The 25,120-nt window shown below is 39.2% G+C and overlaps 1 long non-coding RNA gene across 1 annotated transcript in view; it reads right to left on the reverse strand.

The window, feature by feature from the left end:
• Positions 1 to 24,856, reverse strand: part of LOC307144707 — a 65,245-nt gene extending 40,389 nt beyond the window's left edge. The window contains exon 1 of the long non-coding RNA XR_013818817.1: positions 24,773 to 24,856. This is a non-coding gene — a long non-coding RNA (uncharacterized lncRNA). The remainder of the gene's footprint in view (positions 1 to 24,772) is intronic.
• Positions 24,857 to 25,120: the final 264 nt, after the last annotated feature.

Genomic DNA, 25,120 nt, shown 5'->3' on the forward strand with positions numbered 1-25,120 from the left:
GAGTATTTCTGTGTGTCACAGTCAGGACATTCACAGGCAGCGAGCTCTTTTTTGTCTTATCGCGCATGAATGGTTTAAAAGCATTTGCATGAATAAGAGCGGGATCATGTAACACTGGCCAAAGGATGCCAAAAATTAACAGATGCTGCGTTAATTGCGTTAACAGCGCTAATTTGTTTATTTAATATAAAATCGCAGCATTTTGCGTCATATAATCGCGTAGGCTTGACATCGCGATTGCGATATGATTAATCGTGCAGCACTAGTGCGCGCGGTAATGCAGTGCTGTTTGCTAACCACCACAACAAGAAAAAGAGCAGAGGAAGAAGAGATGATATACCCCAAACCAAGGCTGCGTTCCAGTCCACTTTTAGACATGCACTTGCTAACTTCCTTAAGCACTTCCCCTCGGGGGAATCCCTGCCGCCATTTTCGTGAAGTGGACGAGGGAAGTTTATATGGACAGACCCTCGTTCCCTCGATTCTGACCGAGGGAGCGAGTCTACTTCACATGTACACTTCAGGCAGCTCCATATACCACAATGCAACACGATTGTGACGTCAACGTATATTGCGTTTAATTTACCCCACCACAAACAACTCTCTGATATATTAATTTTTTTAAAACTCAAACACACCTATATACATATAGAATGCGGCATTAAACAATTTTGCAAGGGAAAATAAATAAATAAATAAATCAACCCCATAGTGGATTCTAAGTGATCAAGGGCTAAGCACGTTCCAATTCAGCCTATTGCAAAGGTACCGCCAGTAGTGGGCACTAATGCAACGTAAGCAATGACGTACATCCAAATGAACGAGACGGAGGGAAGTTAGCGAGTGAAGGGCATGACAAATTTGGACTGGAACGCAGCCCAAAACAAGAGTTCAGATGCTTGCTAGTAGCCTATAAGCGGAGTTTCGATTATTTTTTGTGACTCGCTCTCCTAACTTCACAGAAAGGAAACCAGGACAGGAGAAAGCGTTATCATGTTTGTTTTCTTTATTTTACAAAAGCACAATGATTTGATTTTATTGTGAGTGTACACATATAAAAACCCTTTACAGTCCCTTTACAGCAGGGGTGCCCAATCATGCTCATGTCGATCGAATGTCCTGCACAGTTCATCTCCAACCCTAATCAAGCACACCTGAAGCAACCAATTAAGGTCTTCAGGATCACTTGAAAATTAAAGGCAGGTGCCGAATGATGTCGTACACTATCTATCTATCTATCTATCTATCTATCTATCTATCTATCTATCTATCTATCTATCTATCTATCTATCTATCTATCTATCTATCTATCTGTCTGTCTATTTGTCAGTCTGTGCACTCATCCTCTCTTTTTCTACTTTCTTCCTTTTAGTTTGTTTGTTTGCTTCTTAATTCCTCACTCCAGCCTCTCTTCTCCTTCTCTCTCTCTGTTCTCCCACCAGTGGAGATTTGGAGGACGGAGGGTACAACAGCAAACATGGAGATTAGTAGTAGCTAATAATCCTCTTTTTTCACACATACTCTCATATTTCTAAATTAAAGACGAGTGCAGGGGGGCTTATAAAACATAAAAGGCCGCTCCATCTGAGCAGTCGCGCCCTCCGCCCACCCGGGGGGCTGCAGTGCACCCTGGGATTTGCGCAGAGTAAACCGAAGCCATACATCATTGAGCGGCGGGGCCACAGGAGATAAGTGCGGGCCAATAATTCCGAGGTTAAACAATGTAATTTGGATCTTGTACATGCAATTTATTTCAGATGTCAGAAGAAGTTCAAAATTTTCTCTATTATTTAAAGGCAAATGAAAGCAAGTGGCAAATGGTGAAAATGGTATCTAACAAAATAAGATGTTTATTGCTTTAGCATCCTGATTAGCTAAACTTCAAACGATATACAGAAGGCGGCTGTGTGTGTGTTTATGTACTTTGTGTCCTTAACCATGTAATTATTTTAATCCTTTTTTATTGCAATCACAAAGCAACTGATCAGACTCTTATCATACAAAGGGATGTTCAACCCTCATTTAACATGCATCATTAATGAACAGTTTGAACCATGCAATTCTTTCTTAGGGTGCTGTCCACATTCACCGACACTGAAACAAACCAAGTTTTCTGCTTTAAGAAAACCTGCCGGCCTGTAAATGACACACCGATATTTAAAACCACAATTAATTTTGCACTTAATTTTCATGTGGGTCCCGTCTTGAAAGGTGTCAGGGTGGTGGTTCGGAAACGGGGAGGAAATCTCCCACAGTTTAGAGGATTAACGGCTACAAAGTGCCCGCCAGAAATAAAAGAAGGCCAGCCGGTGGAGTGATACAAGTGAATTAAAAGATTAAGGTGGTTTATAAAGACTGATTACAAAGCCATAGGGGTTTCTGAATGGGAAGACAAACCTTGCGATGGGATAATTCCCTTGTTCTTTCTCCTCATGGATGAGCTATTATTTCACATTGCACTCTCTACTTTAAATCGATTAGTAATGGACACTCAGATCAAGATTTTGGCTTATAACAGGGTCGAGAGTGAATGAGACCTAAAAAGCAGAAAGAGGAGAGGAAAAGAGACAGACTGAAAAAGAAAGCAAGATAACTGTCATGATTCCTGTCTTGTGTTCCACTTGTTTTGTGTGTACTTTTGTCATTTCCTGTCTTGTGCTAAGTCTTGTAGTCCTATGTAGTTTTTCATGTTGATTAGTCTCCCCAGGTGTATCTTGTTTCCTCATTTCCTAGTTAAGCTTGTTTGCCCCTGTGTATTTATAGCCCTTGTGTTTCACTTGTTACTTTGTCAGTTGTTGTACATGTATGGTTGCTTCTAGTTCGGTCATTCTCGTGGTTTTGTTTCTTTATCCCTGGAGTTCTTTATTATTTGTTCTATGTGTTATTTCATTAAAACCCTGCAGATAGCTCCTCACCTTCGCCTGCTTTCTCCAGCATGTTACAGTAACACTGTTTACACAAAAAAATCTATGAATGGAAGAAAATAATTTTCGAAGGAATGTGTTTTGTCCAACCTTGATGTCACAGTAAGTTGTTTGCTAGAAAAAGAGACTTTAAAGTAAAACAAAAGGAACAGGCCACATCATAATTTTAGTACAGAACAGATCAGTCTTTATAAATAAACTTGCAATATCAGTGATAAAGTCTCAGCCTCAGACGGAACACCTACGAACCGCCTACAGCCCTTTCACTGACTGCCTGATGCATATTGCACAATAAACTGGTAAGCACTTGTGAAAATTGAGAGCTTCAATCAAAAAAGCAACTTCCTGGAGACTAGGGACTACACACACAGTAAAAACATTAATACTGCAAAATATTATTACAATTTGAAATAACCATTTTCTATTTTTATATATTTTAAAATGTCATTTATTCCTGTAATGGCATAGCTGAATTTTCAGCAGCCATGATTACAGTCTATAGTGTCACATGATCCTTCAGAAATAATTTTAACGTGCTCAAGAAACAATTCTTGTTGTTATTATCAATATTAAAAACAGTTGTGGTGCTTAATGTTTTTTTCGTGGAAACTGTGATGCATTTTTTTTTTCAGTATTCTTTGATGAAAGTTCAAGTCAAGTCACACTTATTTATCCAGCACTTTTTACAATACAGATTGTTTCAAAGCAGCTTTAAAGAGAAAAGTTTGTTTCCAGAAGAAAATAGCATCACAGTCCAGCTTAAGTAAGTTCAGTGATGTTTCATTTTTGTTTTAAAAAAGTTATTAATTTAGTTCATATATATATATATATATATATAGCCGCTCTGGAGTAAACCGTGATGTCCAGTTCAGTTCTTGTATAATAGTGTCATGCAGGCAGATCAATATTATTGTTGAATATTAAATTAAATGTTACATTTAATGTCCCCAACTAAGCAAGCCAAGCCAATGGCAACAAAGGTGGAATAAGGCGACAGTGGCAAGGAACCAAAACTCCATCAGGTGGCAGAATGGAGAAAAAAACAACTTAGGATAACCTATTTAAAAGCAAAAGCATTTATTTAAAATAGATATCTTTTGTAAAATTATAGATTGCTTTACTGTCACTTTTGATCGATTTAATACATCCTTGCTGAATAAAAAAGTTTTGAACGTTTGTGCATAACCATGGCTGTTAGGAAACAAAACCAATACAGAAACATGTGACTCGAGTAATACTTCAAGGGTAATGTTAGTCAAGGTTTCTTGCACCAAAACAGCCTAAATATACTTTTGCATGAACACTTTCTGCCCTTGCTGACATTTAATTAAGTTTTACTACTATACCTTTAAGACTTCTACATGTAAATGACCTGGGTTATGATTGTCTTCCATCACTGGCGGCCAAATTGATGAATATTGATTAGGCGTTGATATGTAAACGTGGGCGGTCATATGTTAATGTCCTCCTGGCCGTTTTTACATCCTAGTTTTAACAAAAGGCCATGGGCAAATTGAGGAGAGAGGTTTTCTATGTGCACATTAGAGCATCTCCACAGAGCACATACTCTTTTAGAGCAAATCAAATCCTGTTTCCATGATATGTCCTAAAAATGGGCCAGAAAATATAAAGGTTTAAAGAAACGATGGAAAGAAAAAAGAAATGGAACAGACTTTACTGTGACACCATTGCAAGTGAGCAGAGAGGCAGGAGACTGAAAGGAATAAATAAGAAAATGAAAATGAGAGCAGATAGGAGGAGAAGATAGAAAATGCTGGCCGCTGCAAAGTCTTCAGACAAAAGCGTGAAGCGAGGGAAGAGTTCCTCAAGCCCTTCTTCGTTCCAGCGAGAGCCAGTAAGCACTTTTTTTCTGAGCTGAAAAGCTCACTGGAACACCACCCATCAGCACTTTTCCACCACAGGAATAGTAGATCCAGGTAAAGAGTGACAAGTGTAGAGGATTTCTCCAGCGACGGTCTCTCTCGTTCCTTTCCTTCCTCTCGCTTTCATCTTTTCGTCCTTCAGCCTCCCTCTTTTTACACTTTTTCTTTTTCTAGCCCTTAACCAATCCCCCTCCCAATTTTCTCTCTTTCTCTGAGAGCCTAAACCCCTGCTCTCCTCTGAACTCCCATAATGCCTTGCTGTCACAGCCTATTAGATGATAACCAGCTAAGATCATGGCATCTCTTTTAGAACTAAGCCACGTATTGTGTTTCACACCAGTCCCGCACAATGCAATTCCCCTTCCATCCCATCCCAGCCCTCTTTACACCGTATTTTCCTGCCAACATGGGACTGATTGCGGCACACGTGGCATTTGTTATAAAATCCAGTTACTCATTGTGCTGTCGTTTTCAACAAAAAAATGACATTAGATCCAACCTATTATCTTCTCACAATGTTTGCAATTATGAATTACGAAAGAACAATTCAGCTAATGATTGCTATGCTTTTTAGTGTGGCTAGCAGCGCATCTCGCTCAGTGTGATTTTTAAAGAGGTGGCGTGGCAACGTATGGTGAACGTGCACTGGTTTAGCTGCATGAAATTTCATGTATTAAAAAAGGAAAGCTCAAGCTCACTGTGAAGGAGCAAACAGAACAAACACATTGTCTGAACGATTCCTGGAAATATCATATGTATTGAGAGCTTCTCGAACCAAAAAATATATATAGGGCAGGACTTGATTTTGTCCATTTGGAATTGATTGGATGGTTGAATCATTGTGGTTTGTTATTGCTGCGATCTCATGTGACTGACAGGTTGTCGTGGCAACGTGCAGTGAACATGCACTGGTTTACACAAGGACACTGCACGCACACACACTCACGCACGTCGAACCCACCTACTCCCACCACCTGACCCCTGGATGGTTGAATGGCAGAGCTATTCATGTGACTGGAGTCTCCCACAGTGAACAGCGCTCTCCGAGGGAACTTGAACTGAGACACAAATTACATTTTCTGCACAATTAAAGCAGTAGCGGGGCTAAGTGCGTAGAGAGAGACGGGCGCCCCTCTAGGCCCTGCCTCTCACTATAATGGCCATGTGATGAAGACGGCCCCCAGTTAATTAGCCTCTGAAAATACTCATTCTCGCCTCAGCACTGCTGATGGAAAAGCGTGCAGAAAGGCCACTCTATCTTATAACCTGGCGCAGACAGACATCTCTCAACAGAGCTCTAATACAGTGATTATGAGGGGCGCTAGGCAGCCTAAAAACAAAAGCTCGCTGGGATTTGCGATCTTGCTCTGCCATTTTAAGGGCAATTAGCTATATGCTTTATCGATGTTCATTTAGGACGATTAACACACCAGTTACTTTGAATTTTACCTCTCATAAGGTTTTATGGCACCACCGAATGACGCTTGTCTCATTGTGCTTATGACTGAACATGACCGTGTTATTTCAAATATATCGACTGTTATGATGACTGAAATTTCACCCTTTTAGCTGCATGGAGAGTTTTGTGTATTGAGACGCAAAGCTCAAGCTCTCCGTCAAGGTGCATACAGGACAAAGACATTGTTTAAGTGTTGCCTGGAGATTCCTAAAAATACTAGATGCGTGTATGGAGAGCTGCCATAAAAATCGGATACCATGTAAAGATTAATTGTACCTGTACTTCATTAGGGTGTGTTCACACTTGGCAGGTTTGGTTCAATTAAAACGAACTCTGGTGTGATTGCTCTGTTAGTGCGGTTCATTTGAGTGCAGTAAGTGTGAACGCTGCCATCCAAATGCTGGTACACACCAAACTAGTGCCAAACGAACTCTGGTTCGGTTTGACTGAAATATGAATTCAACCTAAAGGCATAGGGTTATGTTCACAACCGGATCGGTCGGTGTTTAGTATGTATGTTTCGCGACGGAACTTACCGAACATCCAAAACAATGCTGTGTGCTGGGATAAATGTGCTCGTTGCATGTGCTTAGCCTACATATGATGGTATTTTGACCATGAAGCTGAGAACTCATGAAGAGCTTATAAAATATGTAAAAGAGTCAAAACAGCAGCAGGAATCCCTCTGTCATACACACTAACTAAGATCTGCTGCAAGGAAACGCATAAACGATCTGTACTTTTACCTCTTTTGCAGATGTAACAGAAGCAGAGAAAATGGGTAAATCTGAGTTATGATCTATATGTGGCCAGAGAGAGAGAGAGAGAGAGAGAGAGAGAGAGAGAGAGAGAGAGAGAGAGAGAGAGAGAGAGAGAGAGAGAGAGAGAGAGAGAGAGAGAGAGAGAGAGAGAGAGAGAGAGAGAGAGAGAGAGAGAGAGAGAGAGAGAGAGAGAGAGAGAGAGAGAAGTGAATGAGGTCTGTGTGAAGGTCCTGCAAGCTGTCATTAGGAATAAACTTCATTTACTGCCCTCTGGGTAACACACATGCATTCAAATGCAGAGATGGTACAGACAAGGGCCCAGACCACAATAAAACTCAGTAAAAAAACAACAACAAAAAACAGTGAAGATTTTTGCTCCGCGGTACGCTTTTAAAAATAGTCCTGAATGTAGAAGTATGTTTAACGTGGCTTAGGGTCTCATTCCTCAGGTTTCAGCTACAGAAGTACTTTCTACATCTTTGGATTTTGCATTTTGTACTCAAGAAGTATTTCATCCAAATGAAAATTCTGTCATCATTTACTTACCCTGATTTTGCATGGAGCACAAAATGAGATGTTAGGCAGCTCTTTTACATGCAATGAAAGCAACTTTACATCCAAAAAGCACTGTAAAATAAGATTATAGGACTCATACACTATATTCAGTCTTCTGATATCAAATGATAGCTTTGTATGAGGAACATACTGAAATTAAAATAAATTTTCACTGAATATTCCCCTCCACCACAATTCTAAAAAACATCAATGACACCAAACAACAGTGGAGGTATTTTCAGTGAACAACTTGATTTCTGTCTGTTCATCACAAAAATGTTTCATTTGATTTCAGAATACAGTGTCTAAGACATGAGGTCAATATTTACGGCATTTTAATTTTGAGATTTTGAGCTATTTGGCTTTTCATAAGATGTTTATTCAGACTAGTGGAAGGAAAATATGCAAAACACACTTTTAAATGTTATATGCACATATTTTATATACACTTATCTATTTGTGTCAGTAGATTTCAATAAAATACATATCTTTAAAGGCTGTTTCTCAAAATTAGATTTTTTAAACATAATACGAAGCATAATTCATAAAACCTGCAATACAAAAAAGTTAGCAATTCTTAATGTAATCATTCATATAGGGGCGTATGGAAAGATATTCTTTACCCTATTAACCTTGGGTTTCTTGCCTTAAAGAGCTGCCCAACTTCTTTTTTCATAGGTTTGGAACAACATGAGGGTGAGGAAATGGTGTCAAAATTTCTTTCTGAGAGGGCTATTCCTAAAAATCTAATCTAAAATTAGAAGACAGACATTCGCATGTTTTCATCACTCTTCATTTGAGACAAGTCAGCTGTATTAACCGAAAATCTGCCATGACCATTATGGCTCTGCATCAAGGCTGTTCTCTCTTCTCTCCTTTCACTATGGAGAGAATGAGTGCACATGGTCCTGCTACACATAATACCCCAGACAAAAACACGTACCAGCTGCCCTCATCAGGACACATATTTGCAACAGGCAGACGCTGAAGATCCTGCAATCTGGACTCACGGTTCACGAACACCATTCATCTTTATTCACCCCTAGAAGAACCAGCGACGGCGCCTCCTTTGTCTTATTCTAATTCCCGTTTACAGCAGCTTGTCCGTTTTTTCCCTCACCTTTTGTCTCCTGTCGAGGTCAGAAACAATCCAGTCATATACAGCATCTAATAAACACAACCTTGCAATGATGCATGGCTCATAATGTTACGGGAGATTTAGTCAGGCCCGTCCACCAAGGGAATGAGAGCAAATGTGACTCCCAAACAGAGAGCCGTCGCCTCAGGCTCTATACTTTCTACAGTTGTTATTACTGCATCTCATTGGATTTTTCCCATGAGGAAAATCACAATGACTGAGATGGAGACCAGATTATTATTTTGCAAAAGGATATACAGTATAAACGTGAGGTTTATGAGATCAGATGTCCACAGGGCATCTACACACTGAAAAAAAACCCTGCTTGTAGAACTGAAAAATAAAGGCAACACTTTGCAATGCTTTTTCATTACATCAACACATTTGGAAGGTACAGGAATGTCAGATTAATGAACTTGTTGTTAATGTTAATGTTTTGAGTGAACTTAGTGTTACATGTTCTTCTGTGTTTCTTTTGTTCAGTTTACCGCCACTCCTTGTTTCCATCATCACCATCATCATTAGTTCATTTGGTTCAGCTGTGTGTAATCAATAATCTTGTTTAGGTCCTTTGTCTGTCCCATGTATATATTCCCTGTGTTCTCCCTCAGTCTTCGTCGGTTTTCGTTAATGTTTGGTTGTGTTTCTCCTGCGGTTTTCCTTGGTCCCATGTGTTTGATGATTAAACTCTTCCTTCCAACGTTCTTCCTCGTCGTGAGCATTTCTCAGCACCACCAACCGTAACACTTAGGGTGTTTTCAGACCTGTAGATTGTTTGCTTTGTTCCGTTAGCTTTCACAAGGCAACATTTCAAAGGGTACCAAAATGTGTTTATGCAAGTCACCTTTGAGCTTCCTTTCCTTATACATTTGTCATTTATAATGCAGTTAGAGCGGGAATTAAGGCTTCGTCAGGACAGTACAATGCACAGAGAAGAGCAATTACACAACATTTTAAGATGAAGAGACAATCTTTGGTTTTTAACTGCAATAACTAATGTTATAACTAATGTCAGAATCAAACACTGCTGCTTTTTACATAACACATTTCCCGTTATGAATTATGATATACGGTATAAACAAGCAAGGTTTGAGATTAGATGATCAGAGCACACCTACATGCAGCAGTGGAGGTTCCTGGTACACAGGAGTAAATTACCAGCACACCACCAGCCTTGGTTGGGATATAACTATCCAATGTTACTACACTGCAATGAGACAGGAACAATCTCCCGGTACTGTAACAAGAATGGAGAAAGAGTGAGAGAGGGAAGGAAAGGTTACGAGACAAGCGCAGTAAGGAGGAAGAAATATCTGTGAAGTATGGATTCGGGAAATTGGAATGGCGTTCACACACTGCCGGGGCAAAATGGCTCGACGGCAGGGGGAGGAAATTGTTTATGAAGCTTTCTGTCGCCGAATCTAAACTCTGCACTCAGAGAAAAGAGACGGAAAGGAGAAAATTGGATAGGAAAGCTTCCTGTAGAGTTGGGCGAAGAGCAAAACGGGGGAGATTGGAGAGAGAGCAACAGAGAGAGAAAAAAAGGAGAAAGCGAGAGATGAGCTCTGATCCAGGATGAGAGACAGAACGTCGCTCTCTACATGAATGAGGTCTCGGCTCCAAGAATAGAGCTTCTTTCACTGATAACAAATTCAAATTTTGTTCTGCCATCTCTAGCGATACACATTACACACAGCGATGTAATGATGATTATGACAATAATTCAAACACTTAAGCATTCACCCAGGGTTTATGACTCCATCATTTACGGTCATAACATTACATAAAAAGCCAATTCTGTGCTATTGAGCTGTTTTGCAATTCGGTTCAAGCACATTAGAGCTGAGACAATGAAAATGTTTCTGTTCAACATGTGGAAAGTATTGACAGATCTCAGCACCCCTCACTCATATAAACGACTGGATAAGAAGTGCTGCTAAAAGGTTATGTGACTAACTATAAATCATATATATAATCAACTATAAATATGTATATTAGCAACATCATTCTTGGAGTTATTGTTCTTGTGTAAAACAAATAGCACATACTGTAGCAATATCAAATAACTTAACATGATGAAATATCGCATTATGAATTAGACCACACGACAAATATACATTGTAAGACCCTCCAACAGGTCTAGATTATTAATAATATGGTGCAATAACTTCCCATTCATAGTTTTCTAGCATTATTTTGTGCATTTGCATATCATAGAGTCTGTTTCAACTATTATTACTGGGATTGATGTGTGTTGCTTTGACGTGTTCTCATAAACCCACAGGCAGCATAATTTCATATAAGCATATACATAAAGACTTGACAATCAGGCAGCTTTTCCCTCTACCACTTTGCTGATTTATTATTCTGTGCATTCTTTGGATAGAACTATTTTATGGATGAATTATCAAATCAAAAGGAGCAAAAAATGTAATGTTCCTTTTTTACTCCAAAACAAGAGAATATTTATTCCCATATAAGTACATTCGCACACACCTTTTTATACAGAAGTATGACATGATTTTTGTTGACATTGCTCTTTGGCAGAAATAGCCTTAAGTTGAATTGAACTTGAAGAAGTTGTGTCAGCAAATATATACTGTAAATAATCGAAAACTGCTGCAACTGACTAGTTTGGACCCCTATATCACTATTTATTCAATGTTTGATTAATCATTTTTTTGCTGATCCATCAGCTTTATAAACCTTTGACACTGCAAGTGGCCTCTGTGTAACCTGAACCAAGTGTTCCGAAGTAAGCAAGAACAGATAAAGTTGGTTTTATCCAAGGGCTGCTTGAGTCACAGGTACTAAAAATGTGAATTACTTTGAATCTACTTAAAAAAAGCATGTTTGGTAACACTCCTAGCAAGCAATAGCCATCATTGCACTATCTCGGTTAACTATAGACCCGATAGTCCGGCTATGAGTAACCCACTTCTAGCCAAAATAACCTTGAATTTGGTTACATGTCGTTTTTGCCAAAATAACTTGTGGATGTATGATATTCCATCATGTAAGCAAAGTCAACAGTGATTACAAGGTGTTTGGTTTCATTTCTTTGACATGTTATCTAATTGATGACTAGTCTATTCTTGGGATATGGTTAGACGTCTATTACATTTTCAATGAAAGCCCACATTTTAACTTGTTTTAGCCTAGACGTCAGGGCTGTGTTTGGACGGCTATTAGACGTCTTTTAAACGCAAAATTGCTTGCTGTTCTGGTCAATCAAAAACCTTAAGTCTTCATTGTGTAACACATCATGATGCGTCTAAAGCCTGGGACACACCAAACCAACGCCAAAGAACTAGCGCTGATGAAAGCCGACTGTTTTGTCGCCTCGCGTCGGGGGAAAAAGGCTGCACTTGAACACACCGAGAGAACTACAGCCGACTGTCAGCTAGAACGCGTGTTCTGCGCCTGCGTGTAAATGAGACAACTGTCTATTTCTGAAGATATATTCATCTATATTCGTCATTCAAAAAGGGAAACCGACGCTGCAGACTGCAGATACACAAACCATAAACAAAGCACAGCGTGCTTACCGTTTTGAATATCAATCCAGCTAAACACTTTCTTTATTCCACTCCGCTCATGTTAATATTGAAATATTCGCAAAGGAACACTCAGGTAAGATGACGTAACATTAGAACAGCCTTCTATCTGTACTGTTTTTACTTCTGTGCTCGCTGTTTTGCTATTATTCTCGTGCACTGATTCGTTTACTCAGCTGAACAGCCAATAAGTGTTCTCTCTCTCACTGACGGCCTGACACCGATTCAACACGTCGAATCTGCCGGAAAAAAAAACAGACAAGGACCAATTTCTGCCGACGGTGCGGAACACACTGAGAAAACTTAGTCGGCCGACGCACAAAAACTGCCCGACGGCCGTCCGTCGGCTTGGTGTGTTCCAGGCTTAAAATCTCATGAAGGCACATATTCTCGTTCAACATAAAATGTATGGCTCTGCAAAAGCACATTACTTCCAAACTTAAACTGCTCACTTGTATTGGTGTTAAAAGATCTGAATGCTACCTGAATAATCCCTAAGCTTTTCTGGAAATTATACACAATGCAAGTCAGTCCCATTAAGAATCTCTTGGCGTAGATGATCTGAAGGTGTTTTGGCCAATCACCGGAGTAATTATTTAGCCGAGTCCATATTTAGCCTCAGCCATTGGCCCCTGCCACTCAGGGCTCCACTTTTAATTTCCCTTCGTCTGTAGCATCTCCAGTTACCGTGATGGATCTGGACTCAAGTGAATGTGTCACCACACATCCATCAGACCCTCACACAAAACACATTGGGTCACATTCCCTTCTGTCTCTCACACACATTTACTCCCTTACACATAGAACGGCACTATGTTGTAGCAGGACAGGCCTTGGCATAAGTCAGGTGAACAAGCAGAGACATATGCAGGAGAGAGGAAAATGTGACAGGAATTCACACAAAAAAACTACTGGAAGTGTTTAACTCTTTCCCCGCCACTGACAAGTTATCTCGTCTTTTATGAGAAAGAATAAAAGCTTAAAAGTTTAACGCTTCCCTGCCATTGACGAGATTTTCTGGCTTTCCGTGTTATCACTGTTATAAGGTAGGGGGCGCTATTACGCATCTCCTGAACGAGTACAGTATCTCCAGATCAAAACAAAGATGAAGCAAAAACGAGTGATCATGCAAGCAGATGTGTAAGAAAAATAATGCGATTATCAACAATAAACAGCATATAAATCAAAACGGCCTAATGTTACTGAATGAAATGTCGACCCAGGAAGTGGTTAGGACTGTGTGCAAACTTTGGGACTCGAATAGGGACCATCTATGTTTTGATCATCGTTCTGAATCTGATCCTGATGTAGTCTTTGACAAAAATTAGATTTTCTCAGCTTTGGACGCATGTAGCTTTTTTGTTTGTTTGTTTAAAAGCAGAGGGTTTGTTCTTTCTTTTGATATATTGCATATTCAGATATTCATACAACAAAAAGGGGGCAATTATTTTTTTGGTGAAAATTACCAAAAAATGCTGCCGGTGTCTGGCAACTTTAAAAAAAAAACTGGCAGGGAAAGAGAGAAGCTAGTATTTGAAGACAGATAATCAACACATAATCGTATAATCAAATTTTGCATTTCAATGTTATAATTATGTACTTGAAAAAGAACATTGTTTCAAGGGCATTTCAATTCTGTCTACACTGCATTTACTTTAACTTAGAGGGATATTGTTATTGTTTACTCAGCCTCATGTCAACCTTTCCCTCTTTTGTTCAAAGGATAAAGTCTGAATAATGTTCATGCTGTACTTTTTCCATATAATGAAAGTATACAATGATCAGGGGCTGTCAATATCTAAAAGGCATAATTTAAAGAACCATAAAGTAGTCCATATTACTATATTCCAAGTCTTCCAAAGCCATTCGATATTGTGTGAGAAACAGAACAAAATGTAGGCTACCAATAAATGCAACGTTTGATTAGTGAATCTAAATATTAAACTTGGGGGGGGGGGGGGGGGGGGGGATGATAATAAGTAAAGTATGACATACATTTTCTCCTTGAAAAAAAAGTGTTAAAAAAAACATACACACAAGGATTAATCATTCACAATAAGATTAATAACATACATTTAGAAAATAGGGTCTAGAAAGGTGTCATGCATTGTTCTAAACGTCGTAGAGCTTTGAAAGAATCATTCAGCGAGTTAACTATGCCTCAGGCTTTACATTGGTTAAAGGAAATCTCCACGCGCACGCTCCCTCTTCCTCATGCCTAACATGCTCTTGATCATTGTGGAAGAAATAATTAACTCTTTTTAATTGTCATTAGATCTCCCGCCAAAGGAATATTAATTGTCCTGGCGAGAAGCAAAGCAACATCTTGCAATTCGTGCACGTTTGTATGTTATCAGGCCATGGGATTTGAAAGTCATGCCAACAGCTTAAAATATGCTCAGAACTACAGGTTGCTGATAGTGAGAACCCAACTGACAAGATGGAGGGATCATGGGAAATACAAAAAACATGGCGGGCAGAAAGGGGTTAACAGCAGGCGTCTCTGTATCGAAAATCATTGATCTTTTAACACTAATTAAAGCACAGCTGGGTCTGTTCAATTAATCTAGGGAAAGCCAAGAGCCTCGGCACAGGAAAAAGTGCATCTTAGCACACTCTCCTAGACTGATGAGAAAGAGTGGGAGATAGAGGGAGAGATGGAGGGAGTGTAAAAAGAGAGAGAAACGGACACCTTGAGTCTGATTAGTCCTCTTTTACAGATCTCCTTTAAAACTTTTTACTTCCTTTTTACATGCACACACTTTATGGGACAGAAATGATAACTTTTAAAAGATTGTTTTGAGCTCCTCATAACTTTCTACACTAGTTAAAATCCAAGGTTGCTCGATAGTACCTGGAGCTTTTAAACTATTTTGGAGTTTTTGTCTCTCTACTGGCAGCACAGAATCATTGATTTTTTATTTTTTTTCTGTACAGAATTAAAAAATGATCATATCTGAAATCTAGGTTTAACTTGTACTTTTTATCCCATAGGAAAGAATGCAATATCTCTATTTCTCTTTAACAGCAGTTGGCCAAAATGGAGACCAAATATTGAGTGCAAATCTTTTTTTATCTTTTTTCTGAGATGTTTCACTTAAAAAAAAAATAGACTCCAGTAATCTCACGTGTTAAACAGGTCTAAATGAGATCTCAACATTCAACAATATCTGAAACTGTCCTCGGATTTTACCAAGACACTAAAACAAAAGTAAGATCTCAACATGAACTCACATTTCAAATTCTAACAATTCTAACAATGTTAAATTATACATTTATTTTAGAGCTCTACACTTTTAATTCTTGTTCACAATTATCTAACTGTATTTCTATTAAAGCATTTAGGAGAAACATCTTTAAAAAAGTTGATTTTTTATTTTTTTTTTATGTTTTTGAGAAGTCTCTTATGATCACCAAGGCTGCATTTATTTGATAAAAAACAAACAAAAAAAAAAACAGTAATATTGCACAATATTTCACACGAAAAACTGTTTTTGATTTTAATATGCTTAAAATGTAATTTATTCTTGTGATGACAAAGCGGAAGTTTCAGTAGCTATTATGCTACATTCTCTATGCTGCTGAATAAAAGTATTAATTACTTAAAAAAAGTTACATTGTACTTAAGTACTGAGTATTAACTAAATACACATGTATTTACAACAGAGCTATGGTTAGGTTTGGGGCTAGGGTTTAGTTTAGGTTGTTGGAGAATTTCCCTTGATTCATGTCTAAGTATGATGTAATGAAAATGACAAGCATGAAAAAATAGGTCTGAAAAGGATGAGAGAATGGAAAAGTACCCAGTATGCATAAGAAATGCAAAGTGTCAAAATACTGTATGAAACAAAGCACCATTATGTGAGGTTTGACCAATAGAGAAGACATGTCTAACTGTGTCAGGGTCACCAGGCGTGACAGAGGGGAAGAGATAGATTTGAGGGGCACCTAGCGATAAGAAAAAAGTATAAGACATGAACACTGGCCAATGTAACTTTAGATGTCCGGATGGCCAGCCGGCTTCTCACTTTGTTGCTTGTCAATAAAGTTAATTCTTCTGACCTGGAACCTCGACTCTGAGAAACTTCTATGAGACCTGAACCAAAAAGAACTATGAATTTGCCACAACAAGGTTTAGTTGCTTGTAATTATGCATATTTACTGTTATTACTATAGTAAGTACATCACCTTACTTTTGAGTGTTACTCAAAAATCTAACTGACTAAACTTTAAATCTAAGCTATGATTCAAGCAACCACTGTACAATATAATTTCCTTCTGGGATGACAATCATTTTTAAAAACATAATCGAATTTCGCTCACATTTACAAAACTCCAGAATTTGGACACAGATCAAATTCCACGTGCACTTTAACGGACGAGTGCAGGTAATAACATCAAATGCCTATGATAGTTCAAGCAGGTCTCCATCCTTCTGCACATCCCCACAAGCAGAGGGGCAGAGCCCGTATGGGAGAACCCCTCAGCTACCGGTAGTCTTGATCAATAATGCATCTGCTGAGATGTGAGGGTAGGCCTTCTCTTATCGTCTCTGCCAGGCCATGGCCCGCATCCCCTCTTTCCCACATAAAGCTTTAATCTAGGGATCCATCCCATTGCCGCGTGAGGAAATGGACCCACACGTTTACTCATTCCACCCATCGCTACTTTCATTTCCCTCCCCGCCACAAGTTCATTTCAGCCAAATCCTTGCATCTTGCCATGTGCCATCTATATTGAATCTCACCCCATGCGTCCACATATATACGTATGTTGTCATAGTTACACTCTCTTCTCGTTTCCTAGCGCCTCCCTGAGTTATTGTGACAGTAAATTGGATGTTTAGGGCTACGCTTGATTTGAAATGTCATTGAATATTCCAGAGTTTTTATGAAGATGCCTGTGTAAATACCAGCACACAAATGCAGTGCTGGCACTTATAAATTCTTCAGATTGCAGTGTTTTGCCTTTTGAGAATTGGACATGGGGAACACATCACACCAGAGTTGTTCAGAGAGAGAAAATAAGAAAAAAAAGTGCAGGCACACTTCGCTCTTTATATAATCAAACTAAATATATCTCAAAATCCTCTTTTTATTCCTCATTTGAGATTCAGAAAGAGCGCTAAGTTTATTTGTGGTTGCTGAATGAAATGACCCACGGGACATGAGCCGGAGGCTGACGCTGTACATCCGCACAGATCTTTATGATGGAGTGGGCGTGCTGGAAACAACTTAATATAAGAACACAATGGGAAAACTCAAGAATCTGACTCAGGATCATTTACTGTTTTGAATTATACATTTACTTTGTATATCTTAAAGGGGTCATATCATGATTCCCTTCCTAGGGACCAGTTATTAGGTTAGTCAGAGTTTATTGCACTAAAAACGATATTTAGTTTTACATATCACTTTCCACTTTCTATCCATTTATTCTATGGATCTATCCATCCATTTATCTGACTTAATGTCTATGTAAATATCTTCTGTTAAGATTCAATTTAATGCATGTAGAAAGTAACAACGTCAACCAAAAACTATCATTTTCATATTTAACTTACAGTGGCCCAAAAAGGTATGGGATACTTTTAGCCACATGTCACACTTAAAAAAAATGTCTACATTAAACTGCATTATAGAATGTGTTTTACAGCCATTTCATATCAGACAGTGTGCCGTGTGAGTATTAAGCCAAGTTCTCTTTCATGTCTTATTGCACTTAAACTGTCAAATACACACAAGGTTATGTCAAAAACAAACAAAGTTCACACAAACACAGTCGGTTATGTCTGTGAATGTAAACAGCAAGTAAAGAAATCGTGTATTAAAGTGAAAGCAGCTTAATATACAGAACCTACTGCTATATATGCTGTTAATATGAATCAAACAACAAAAGAAAAACAGAAAATCACTCACTGCTCTTGATTGAATAAACTTTAGTAGCTTCAATAAGAATACATTTATTACTTGAAAAACTATTTTAATGAATGATTTAAAGACTCGCTCATTAAGATTTCACTTGTTTCATTACTGGATGATTCAGCATTTTTTAATGAATGATTAAATGACAAATACATTTTTGAACAGTCAATTGCCGGCACCTGGTGCGCCAGGTTACTTTCAAAATAGAGCGAATCACCTTTTGATCTCTTCCGTAGACATCAGTAGGGGCTTTCGCACTTGGTTATAGGAACAGTTATAGGAACTAGCCACCAGGGTGGTTCCCCGAGAACTAAATGTTGCCCTTGGGTAGGCCTGTCACAATTGTGAAATTTGGCTGACGATTAATTGTCTAAAAAATAATTGCAGTTATTCCGATTAATTGCCAACTTTGGCGATTAATTGTCTGTTTTAGGGCTTTGGCGATTATGCCGATTAATTGTCTGTTTTAGGGCTTTGTCATACATTTTTTTGTGAGCTTCATTCATTAAATAATTGTGATGAATTTAATCCTTTGTAAATTATCATTTTGCAGTGTAAGATTACAGTTAACACCTTAAATATTAAATAAATGTATTCAATAGCTATGACAATTTTTTTATTAAACTTAGTGAGTGTTAAAACTTAAAGGTGTTAAGTTTGAGAGGTACCTCTATCACGGTTTTCCATATTTGTAGAGTTAGTTTGTAGAGTAAATATATAGGCTAGGCTATAATCTCTGTGTACATGGCTTTTTTTTTTTTTTTTAATGGCGGGTGCTGTTGTTTCCTGTCCGTTCGGCCAATCAGCGTACACTTACGTCACTGGTAGTTCCTATTGTGTGGGATTAGACCCTACTCTGAAGTAGGAGCTAATTTAGTTCCCCCAAAGGCGTTCCTAGACCTGGCGTTCCCAGTTCCTGCGGTGCGAACAGGCCAAACAGTGGGTACTTCCATCATTAGTTCTAGGAACAATGAAAAGGTTCCTCTGGTGCAAAACCCCCTAGTTACATTGAAACTATAAACTTTTATTCCAGTACTTCTGTGATAATATGAATATCTGTAACACAGCAATAATGATAATAAACATGACAACTGCTCCCTCTGGGACAGCAGCAGCACAAAATGATGTTGTATTAACAAAGTTCGGGAGGAGCACGTTCAGATAATCTACCCAATCAGCGCGAGAGGAGGCTTATATATAGAGCCGACTCACCTCTGTTCCATGACAGTTTTTCCAGCATCTCACTTCCACCCCAACTCTTCACTCTCGATTAGTCCTATCCTAGCCAGGGATGGGGGGAGTGTTTTGGGTTTCCGAGCTCTGAGCCCTCTCCTCGAAAAGCAAATCAAATACGCATATTTGATACTATATCAGATATGTAAGTGTGAACTCGTGAACGCAGATTTGAATGTCTGGTGTGATTTTGTCAAAGGGTTAATAGACATGAGATCGCATGGGTGAATCAAGATTTCGATCATTTTACAATTAATCGTGCATCGACTTTTTATCCGCCAAAGACCACACTGCTCTCCAAGCATCAACGTCAGCATCAGTTTGATATACTACTTTTTTTGATGTCCAAATAGCTTTTGGGGCCACTTTAGCTATATTAAATATCTAAAAAGGCTTAAAGGACCCTTTTACACAAGACAATATCTTGGTTGAGCAATGAGTATGGGCAGTACAGGTATAACATCATCTGTGTAAAAAACAATATATGTACTCGAGTCTAATGTATATCGAGCGACACAAATAAAAGCATTCAACCTTTCAGTTCGCTTTATGATTGTGGGATAGCATCCGTTGCGCTCGCAGGGTGAAATCACACAGCAATCAGCGGCCTGGCGCTCTCCAGTCAGCCCGATGTCTTATCTGCGCTTGTGTGTGCAGTCAGTCTGTTCCCGTTGAAGGTGGATGGGCTGCTGTATCCTCCACACTCTGCAATTCCTTTCTCTTAATCTACTGTCTACCCACTGTCAGAGCAACAGGAACATTTGCAGCTTGCATGAAAAGAAATTACCGGGCGGACAGCCAGCGAGAGGGAGAGAGGTGCCGCCTCTGCGCTGTGACAGCGGGAGAAATTGCTGCCACGACGGTTGTGTGGGGAGAGGAAGAGAACGAGGGAGGATGACGATGATGCTGGCAGCGTCTCTAACCGGGGAAAATAAACCATGACAACATCCAAATCACACATGCACTCACTCTCAGCGCGCTTGTTTACAGCGATTATGTGTTTGGGGAGGAGGCAAAGAGAGAGAGAGAGAGAGAGGGAGAGAACGCATCTCAATTTATGAAGCTTTTTCCACCGCTGAGAGTCAACAAAATGCAGGCAGTGTTCGCTTGCAGAGAGCCAATTCTGCCATCAGTAGAGGCGAACTCACAGGGAGAGCAGCTGATTAGAGAACAGTATGCTCTGTGCTGCAGGGAGAGCATGGAAAAATAGTGGCATGTCTCTCTCAATCCCTCTGCTGTGTCGTGGAAATGATTTTTGAAGCACTGTGCATGTCGCTGAATGCTTTTTAATCAGAAAAAAAGAGAAAGATTTCAAATGGTAAAGCATGTTCTCTCTTGCGACACTCCATATTATCAAAAATACACCAAGTGTACTAATTATGCTTTTCAAGTATGCAACTTCTGCAACCAAAATACAATGCTCTCATTACAACAAACATAACATGACAAAACCAAAAAAAAAAAAATTCTCATTATAATCAACAATGTTTTCTACACTGTAAGTGAGCAATTCACCATGACAAACACACTCCATTATAAAGGGTACGATGTGACAAAATAAGACCGAATTCTGTGCAAAAACGAGAGATATTCAGTGAGCTTTAGTTCCCATAACAAGCGGTGAGAGACATGATGCAACAAAATTAGATTGAACTTTGACACGTCTACACTGCAAGGAAGCAATAGAACATACCCATTATGATCAATGATGGTGTACACTGCAAGTGAGCAACACAATGAGACAACAACAACCTACAATGGTTCCATTATAATATATAAAGTCAGCTACACTTCAATCTGAGTGATGCAACGCTCACAAACACAAAATTTGATGTTAAAACTACAAGCTTAGCAAGCTAACTCAAGCTAACTCAAGCTAACTCAAGCTAACTACAAGCTAACTCAATGTAGGCGTCTTGAAAGACTCCACAACAAATCCTCCCTTCTTGTCCACGCCATAGCCTATTCTGATTCAGTAGTGAAATACAAAGAAGCACTTAACATTGCACGCTCTAACTATCTTTCTACTGTTATTAACAAAGCTAAATGCAAACCTAAAGCTCTTTTCACAGAAATAAATAAACTGGTCAAACCGTCCACCGTAGCTCTTACTGGTTCTGCTGATCTTTGTGAAAGTTTTCAGTCTTTTTTCCTTCAAAAAATTGATAACATTTATCAGTCGTTTTCTTCTACTGCAGCTACCCCTTCAACTCCATATTTGATTGGTTGTCCGCTAGACACTTTTTCACTCACTAATACATCTGTGGTTGAAAAATTGATTAACAAATCAAACTCTACCTCCTGTACACTTGATCCTATTCCAACATACCTTCTAAAAACTCATTTGTCTTTACTCATTCAACCTATTACCCACCTTATTAACAGGTCTCTTGCCACTGCCACTGTTCCGCTTAATCTGAAAGTAGCGGCCATTACTCCAATCCTCAAGAAGCCCGGCCTCGACAACGCCATTCATAGCAATTATAGACCAATATCAAACCTCGCTTTCGTTGGCAAGCTACTTGAGAAGGTAGTTGTGGCACAACTGCAATCACACTTAGAGAGACATAATCTCTTTGAACCTCTTCAATCTGGTTTCCGTACATACCACAGCACAGAAACAGCTCTTCTAAAAGTACTAAATGATCTCCTTCTGGCTTCTGATTCTGGTGCACATAGTATCCTGGTTCTCCTTGACCTCAGTGCAGCATTTGACACTGTGTGCCACTCTACACTTATCTCACGATTGTCTGCAATAGGCATCACGGGTGCGGCACTTCAGTGGTTGACCTCGTATCTATGTGATAGACAACAATTTGTTAAGATAGGTAAGAATCGTTCACGCTCTGTGTCTGTTTCTCACGGTGTGCCCCAAGGCTCTGTACTTGGCCCGCTTCTATTTCTAATCTACTTGCTACCGTTAGGTCAGATCATCAGACAGCATGGCCTCAATTTTCATAGCTATGCTGATGACATTCAAATTTACTTCACAATCAATCCCAACTCATCATTTCCACCCTCTTCAGTTATCTCCTGCCTCCACGAACTTAAAACATGGATGTCCTCTAACTTTCTACAGCTTAATGCTGGTAAAACCGAAATCCTGTTGATTAACCCTAGATCACAGGGCTCACCAAGACATGACATTTTTATCGATATAGATGGTATTGAGATTAGGCCTTCAAAAACTGTACGGAATCTGGGAGTTTTGTTCGACCCCACGCTCTGCTTTCACTCACACATTAGTCAGACTGTCAAATCATGCTTCTTTCACCTGCGGAATATTGTGCGTATTCGCCCATCTCTTACCTTTATAGATGCAGAAACTGTCATTCACGCTTTCATCACTTCCAGATTGGACTTCTGTAATTCATTATACAGCGGACTACCCACCAAAGCAATACACCGCCTTCAAATGGTACAAAACTCTGCTGCACGAGCCCTCACATATAATAAAAAATCTGCCCATATCACTCCTATCCTTCAACAACTGCACTGGCTTCCTGTCATAAACCGCATCCAATTCAAACTGTTGGTCCTAGTGTATAAAGCCTTCCATGGCCCGGCACCCAAATACCTTGTTGATTTGGTACAGCCATATCTTCCAACTCGGGTCCTTAGGTCCAGCACTGAAAACCTACTCGTAGTACCCCGGGTCAGACTCTCTACGGTGGGCGGTAGGGCTTTTAGTGTTGTTGGCCCAAAGCTTTGGAATAAGCTGCCCCCGAATCTTCGTGCGGCCGACAACATCTGGTCTTTCAAAAAACAACTTAAAACTCATATCTTCAAGCTTGCCCAATAAATAAGTATCCTCGACACTGTTTTCCCTGTTCCCCACTTTCTCAGCCCTATTTGCTACTTACTTTGTCGTAATTGTATGCTTTGATAGTACAATATGTTTTTCTTTGATTCATGTCAATTGTTTGTCTGTTATAAGCAGATGGTCTTTGTATCTGTTTGCTTGCTGTTTGTTTGTTATTTGTATTGCATTGTGAAGCGACCTTGGGTTCTTGAAAGGCGCTATAGAAAATAAACATATTATTATTATTATTATTAAGCATGAAACATGGCACAAGAAAACTGGAATTCTCCCTATTAATCAATGAATCTGCAAGGTAAATTTGTCATGTATACTTTTGGATTTGCATAAAGTTTGTAATGGATGAAAACATGTATTCATTTTTGAATGAAAAAAATACACTAAAAAACTTGTTTTGCACATATGTGCGCACACACTCCATACTTTCTTAACGTCTTCAGGTTGGGTTCTAAAAATAAACTCAGAAACATGACGGAACTAGAACTCTCTCACTACATAATCAAGAAAGTTGTACATTCGGGGCTAGATTTACTAACAGCTTGCGCCAGCGCAAGCCCTCTTTTGGCTCTTTTGGACAAAAAATTTACGGACAGGGTTATTTTTGCAGCTGACCTTATTTCATATGCATTTGTAGGAGTTTCCCTTTCAGAAGCAAAATTTATGGGAGGAGAGTATTTATATGAATCATGCAAGGTGATTTACTAAGGTAATTGTTTACCGGCCAAAAAAAAAAGCATGTCTTAAACCAGACACTAATTCGCGCTGCTCTTGGTAGATTGCGTTGGTCATTATGGAAATGCTCCGGCTGTGTCGTCAGTAGATCACGCACAGAACTTTCCACTCCCATCTGCACACTTTTGGAATTTCGCTCTCACGCTAATTTGCCCTGTTTAGTAAATCTGGCCCTTGCACTGTAGACTTCTTGATCGTAATGACAGTGAACAAAGGCACAGATGCCTCAACAGGCCATATCTGCTGTCAAATCCATTTTTCTAGAGACGTGTTTTGTTAAAGTTGGAACTTCTTTTAACCGTGAGTGGCACGTGTTTATAAAAGACGCAACAGCGGTCAAACACGTCCATCTAGGGCACATTTACATAAAAACAATGAAAATACTATGGAATGGCTATATAAAAAAACAGCGCCATGTAATGCAAAAATGTGTTCTCTGTGAATGGCCCCTACGCTATCTGTGATATTGTGCAATTGCGCACTGTCACGTTTACATTTGCACTGGAACAGTGGATTGCGACTTTGAAACCGGGTCCATTTGGGCTGTCTGTAGTTGTCCTTTTCTTCAACTGTCGGTGTCCGCTCAGTGTCATGTCCATATATCATGCGATAAGTTGATATATAGTAGGTTAATTATCACGTCAGGCATTATAGGAGTCAGTATAACTAAGATTTATTTGCTAGTTACACCTTAACTTAAGGCTGCAAGGCTGCAAGGCTGCAAATAGGATAGAAAAAGTGTGTTTGTGTTCAGGAAACATGGTGTTGCTCGTTCAGATAACTAACCTTGTCTTTGACTGAACATGTCCTTTCTCACTCATTGTCATCTAAACCCCAGCGTTTGCATCTCTCAGGGTCAGAAGTAGTTCAGGAATGATTCATCAGGGCTGTTCAGATTTATCAGAGAAGGCAGGAGAGGCAGAAACATTTGGTTGAGACAATAATCAACAGTAAAAGAGATAAATATGACAAAACCTGACAAAGTAGTGTGTAAAGCGCTAATTTATTATTTTAATGTAACACTGTTGGACAGTTCTGTCCTCGATGGCAAAAAGTAGATGAAAGTTGACGGGGTGTGAGTGCCTGATTATCCTGTCAATGCTCACTAAATGTAGAATATATATAAAAATATTT

The sequence above is a fragment of the Squalius cephalus genome (assembly GCF_949319135.1).
Source record: "Squalius cephalus genome assembly, chromosome: 17".
NCBI lineage: Eukaryota > Metazoa > Chordata > Actinopteri > Cypriniformes > Leuciscidae > Squalius > Squalius cephalus.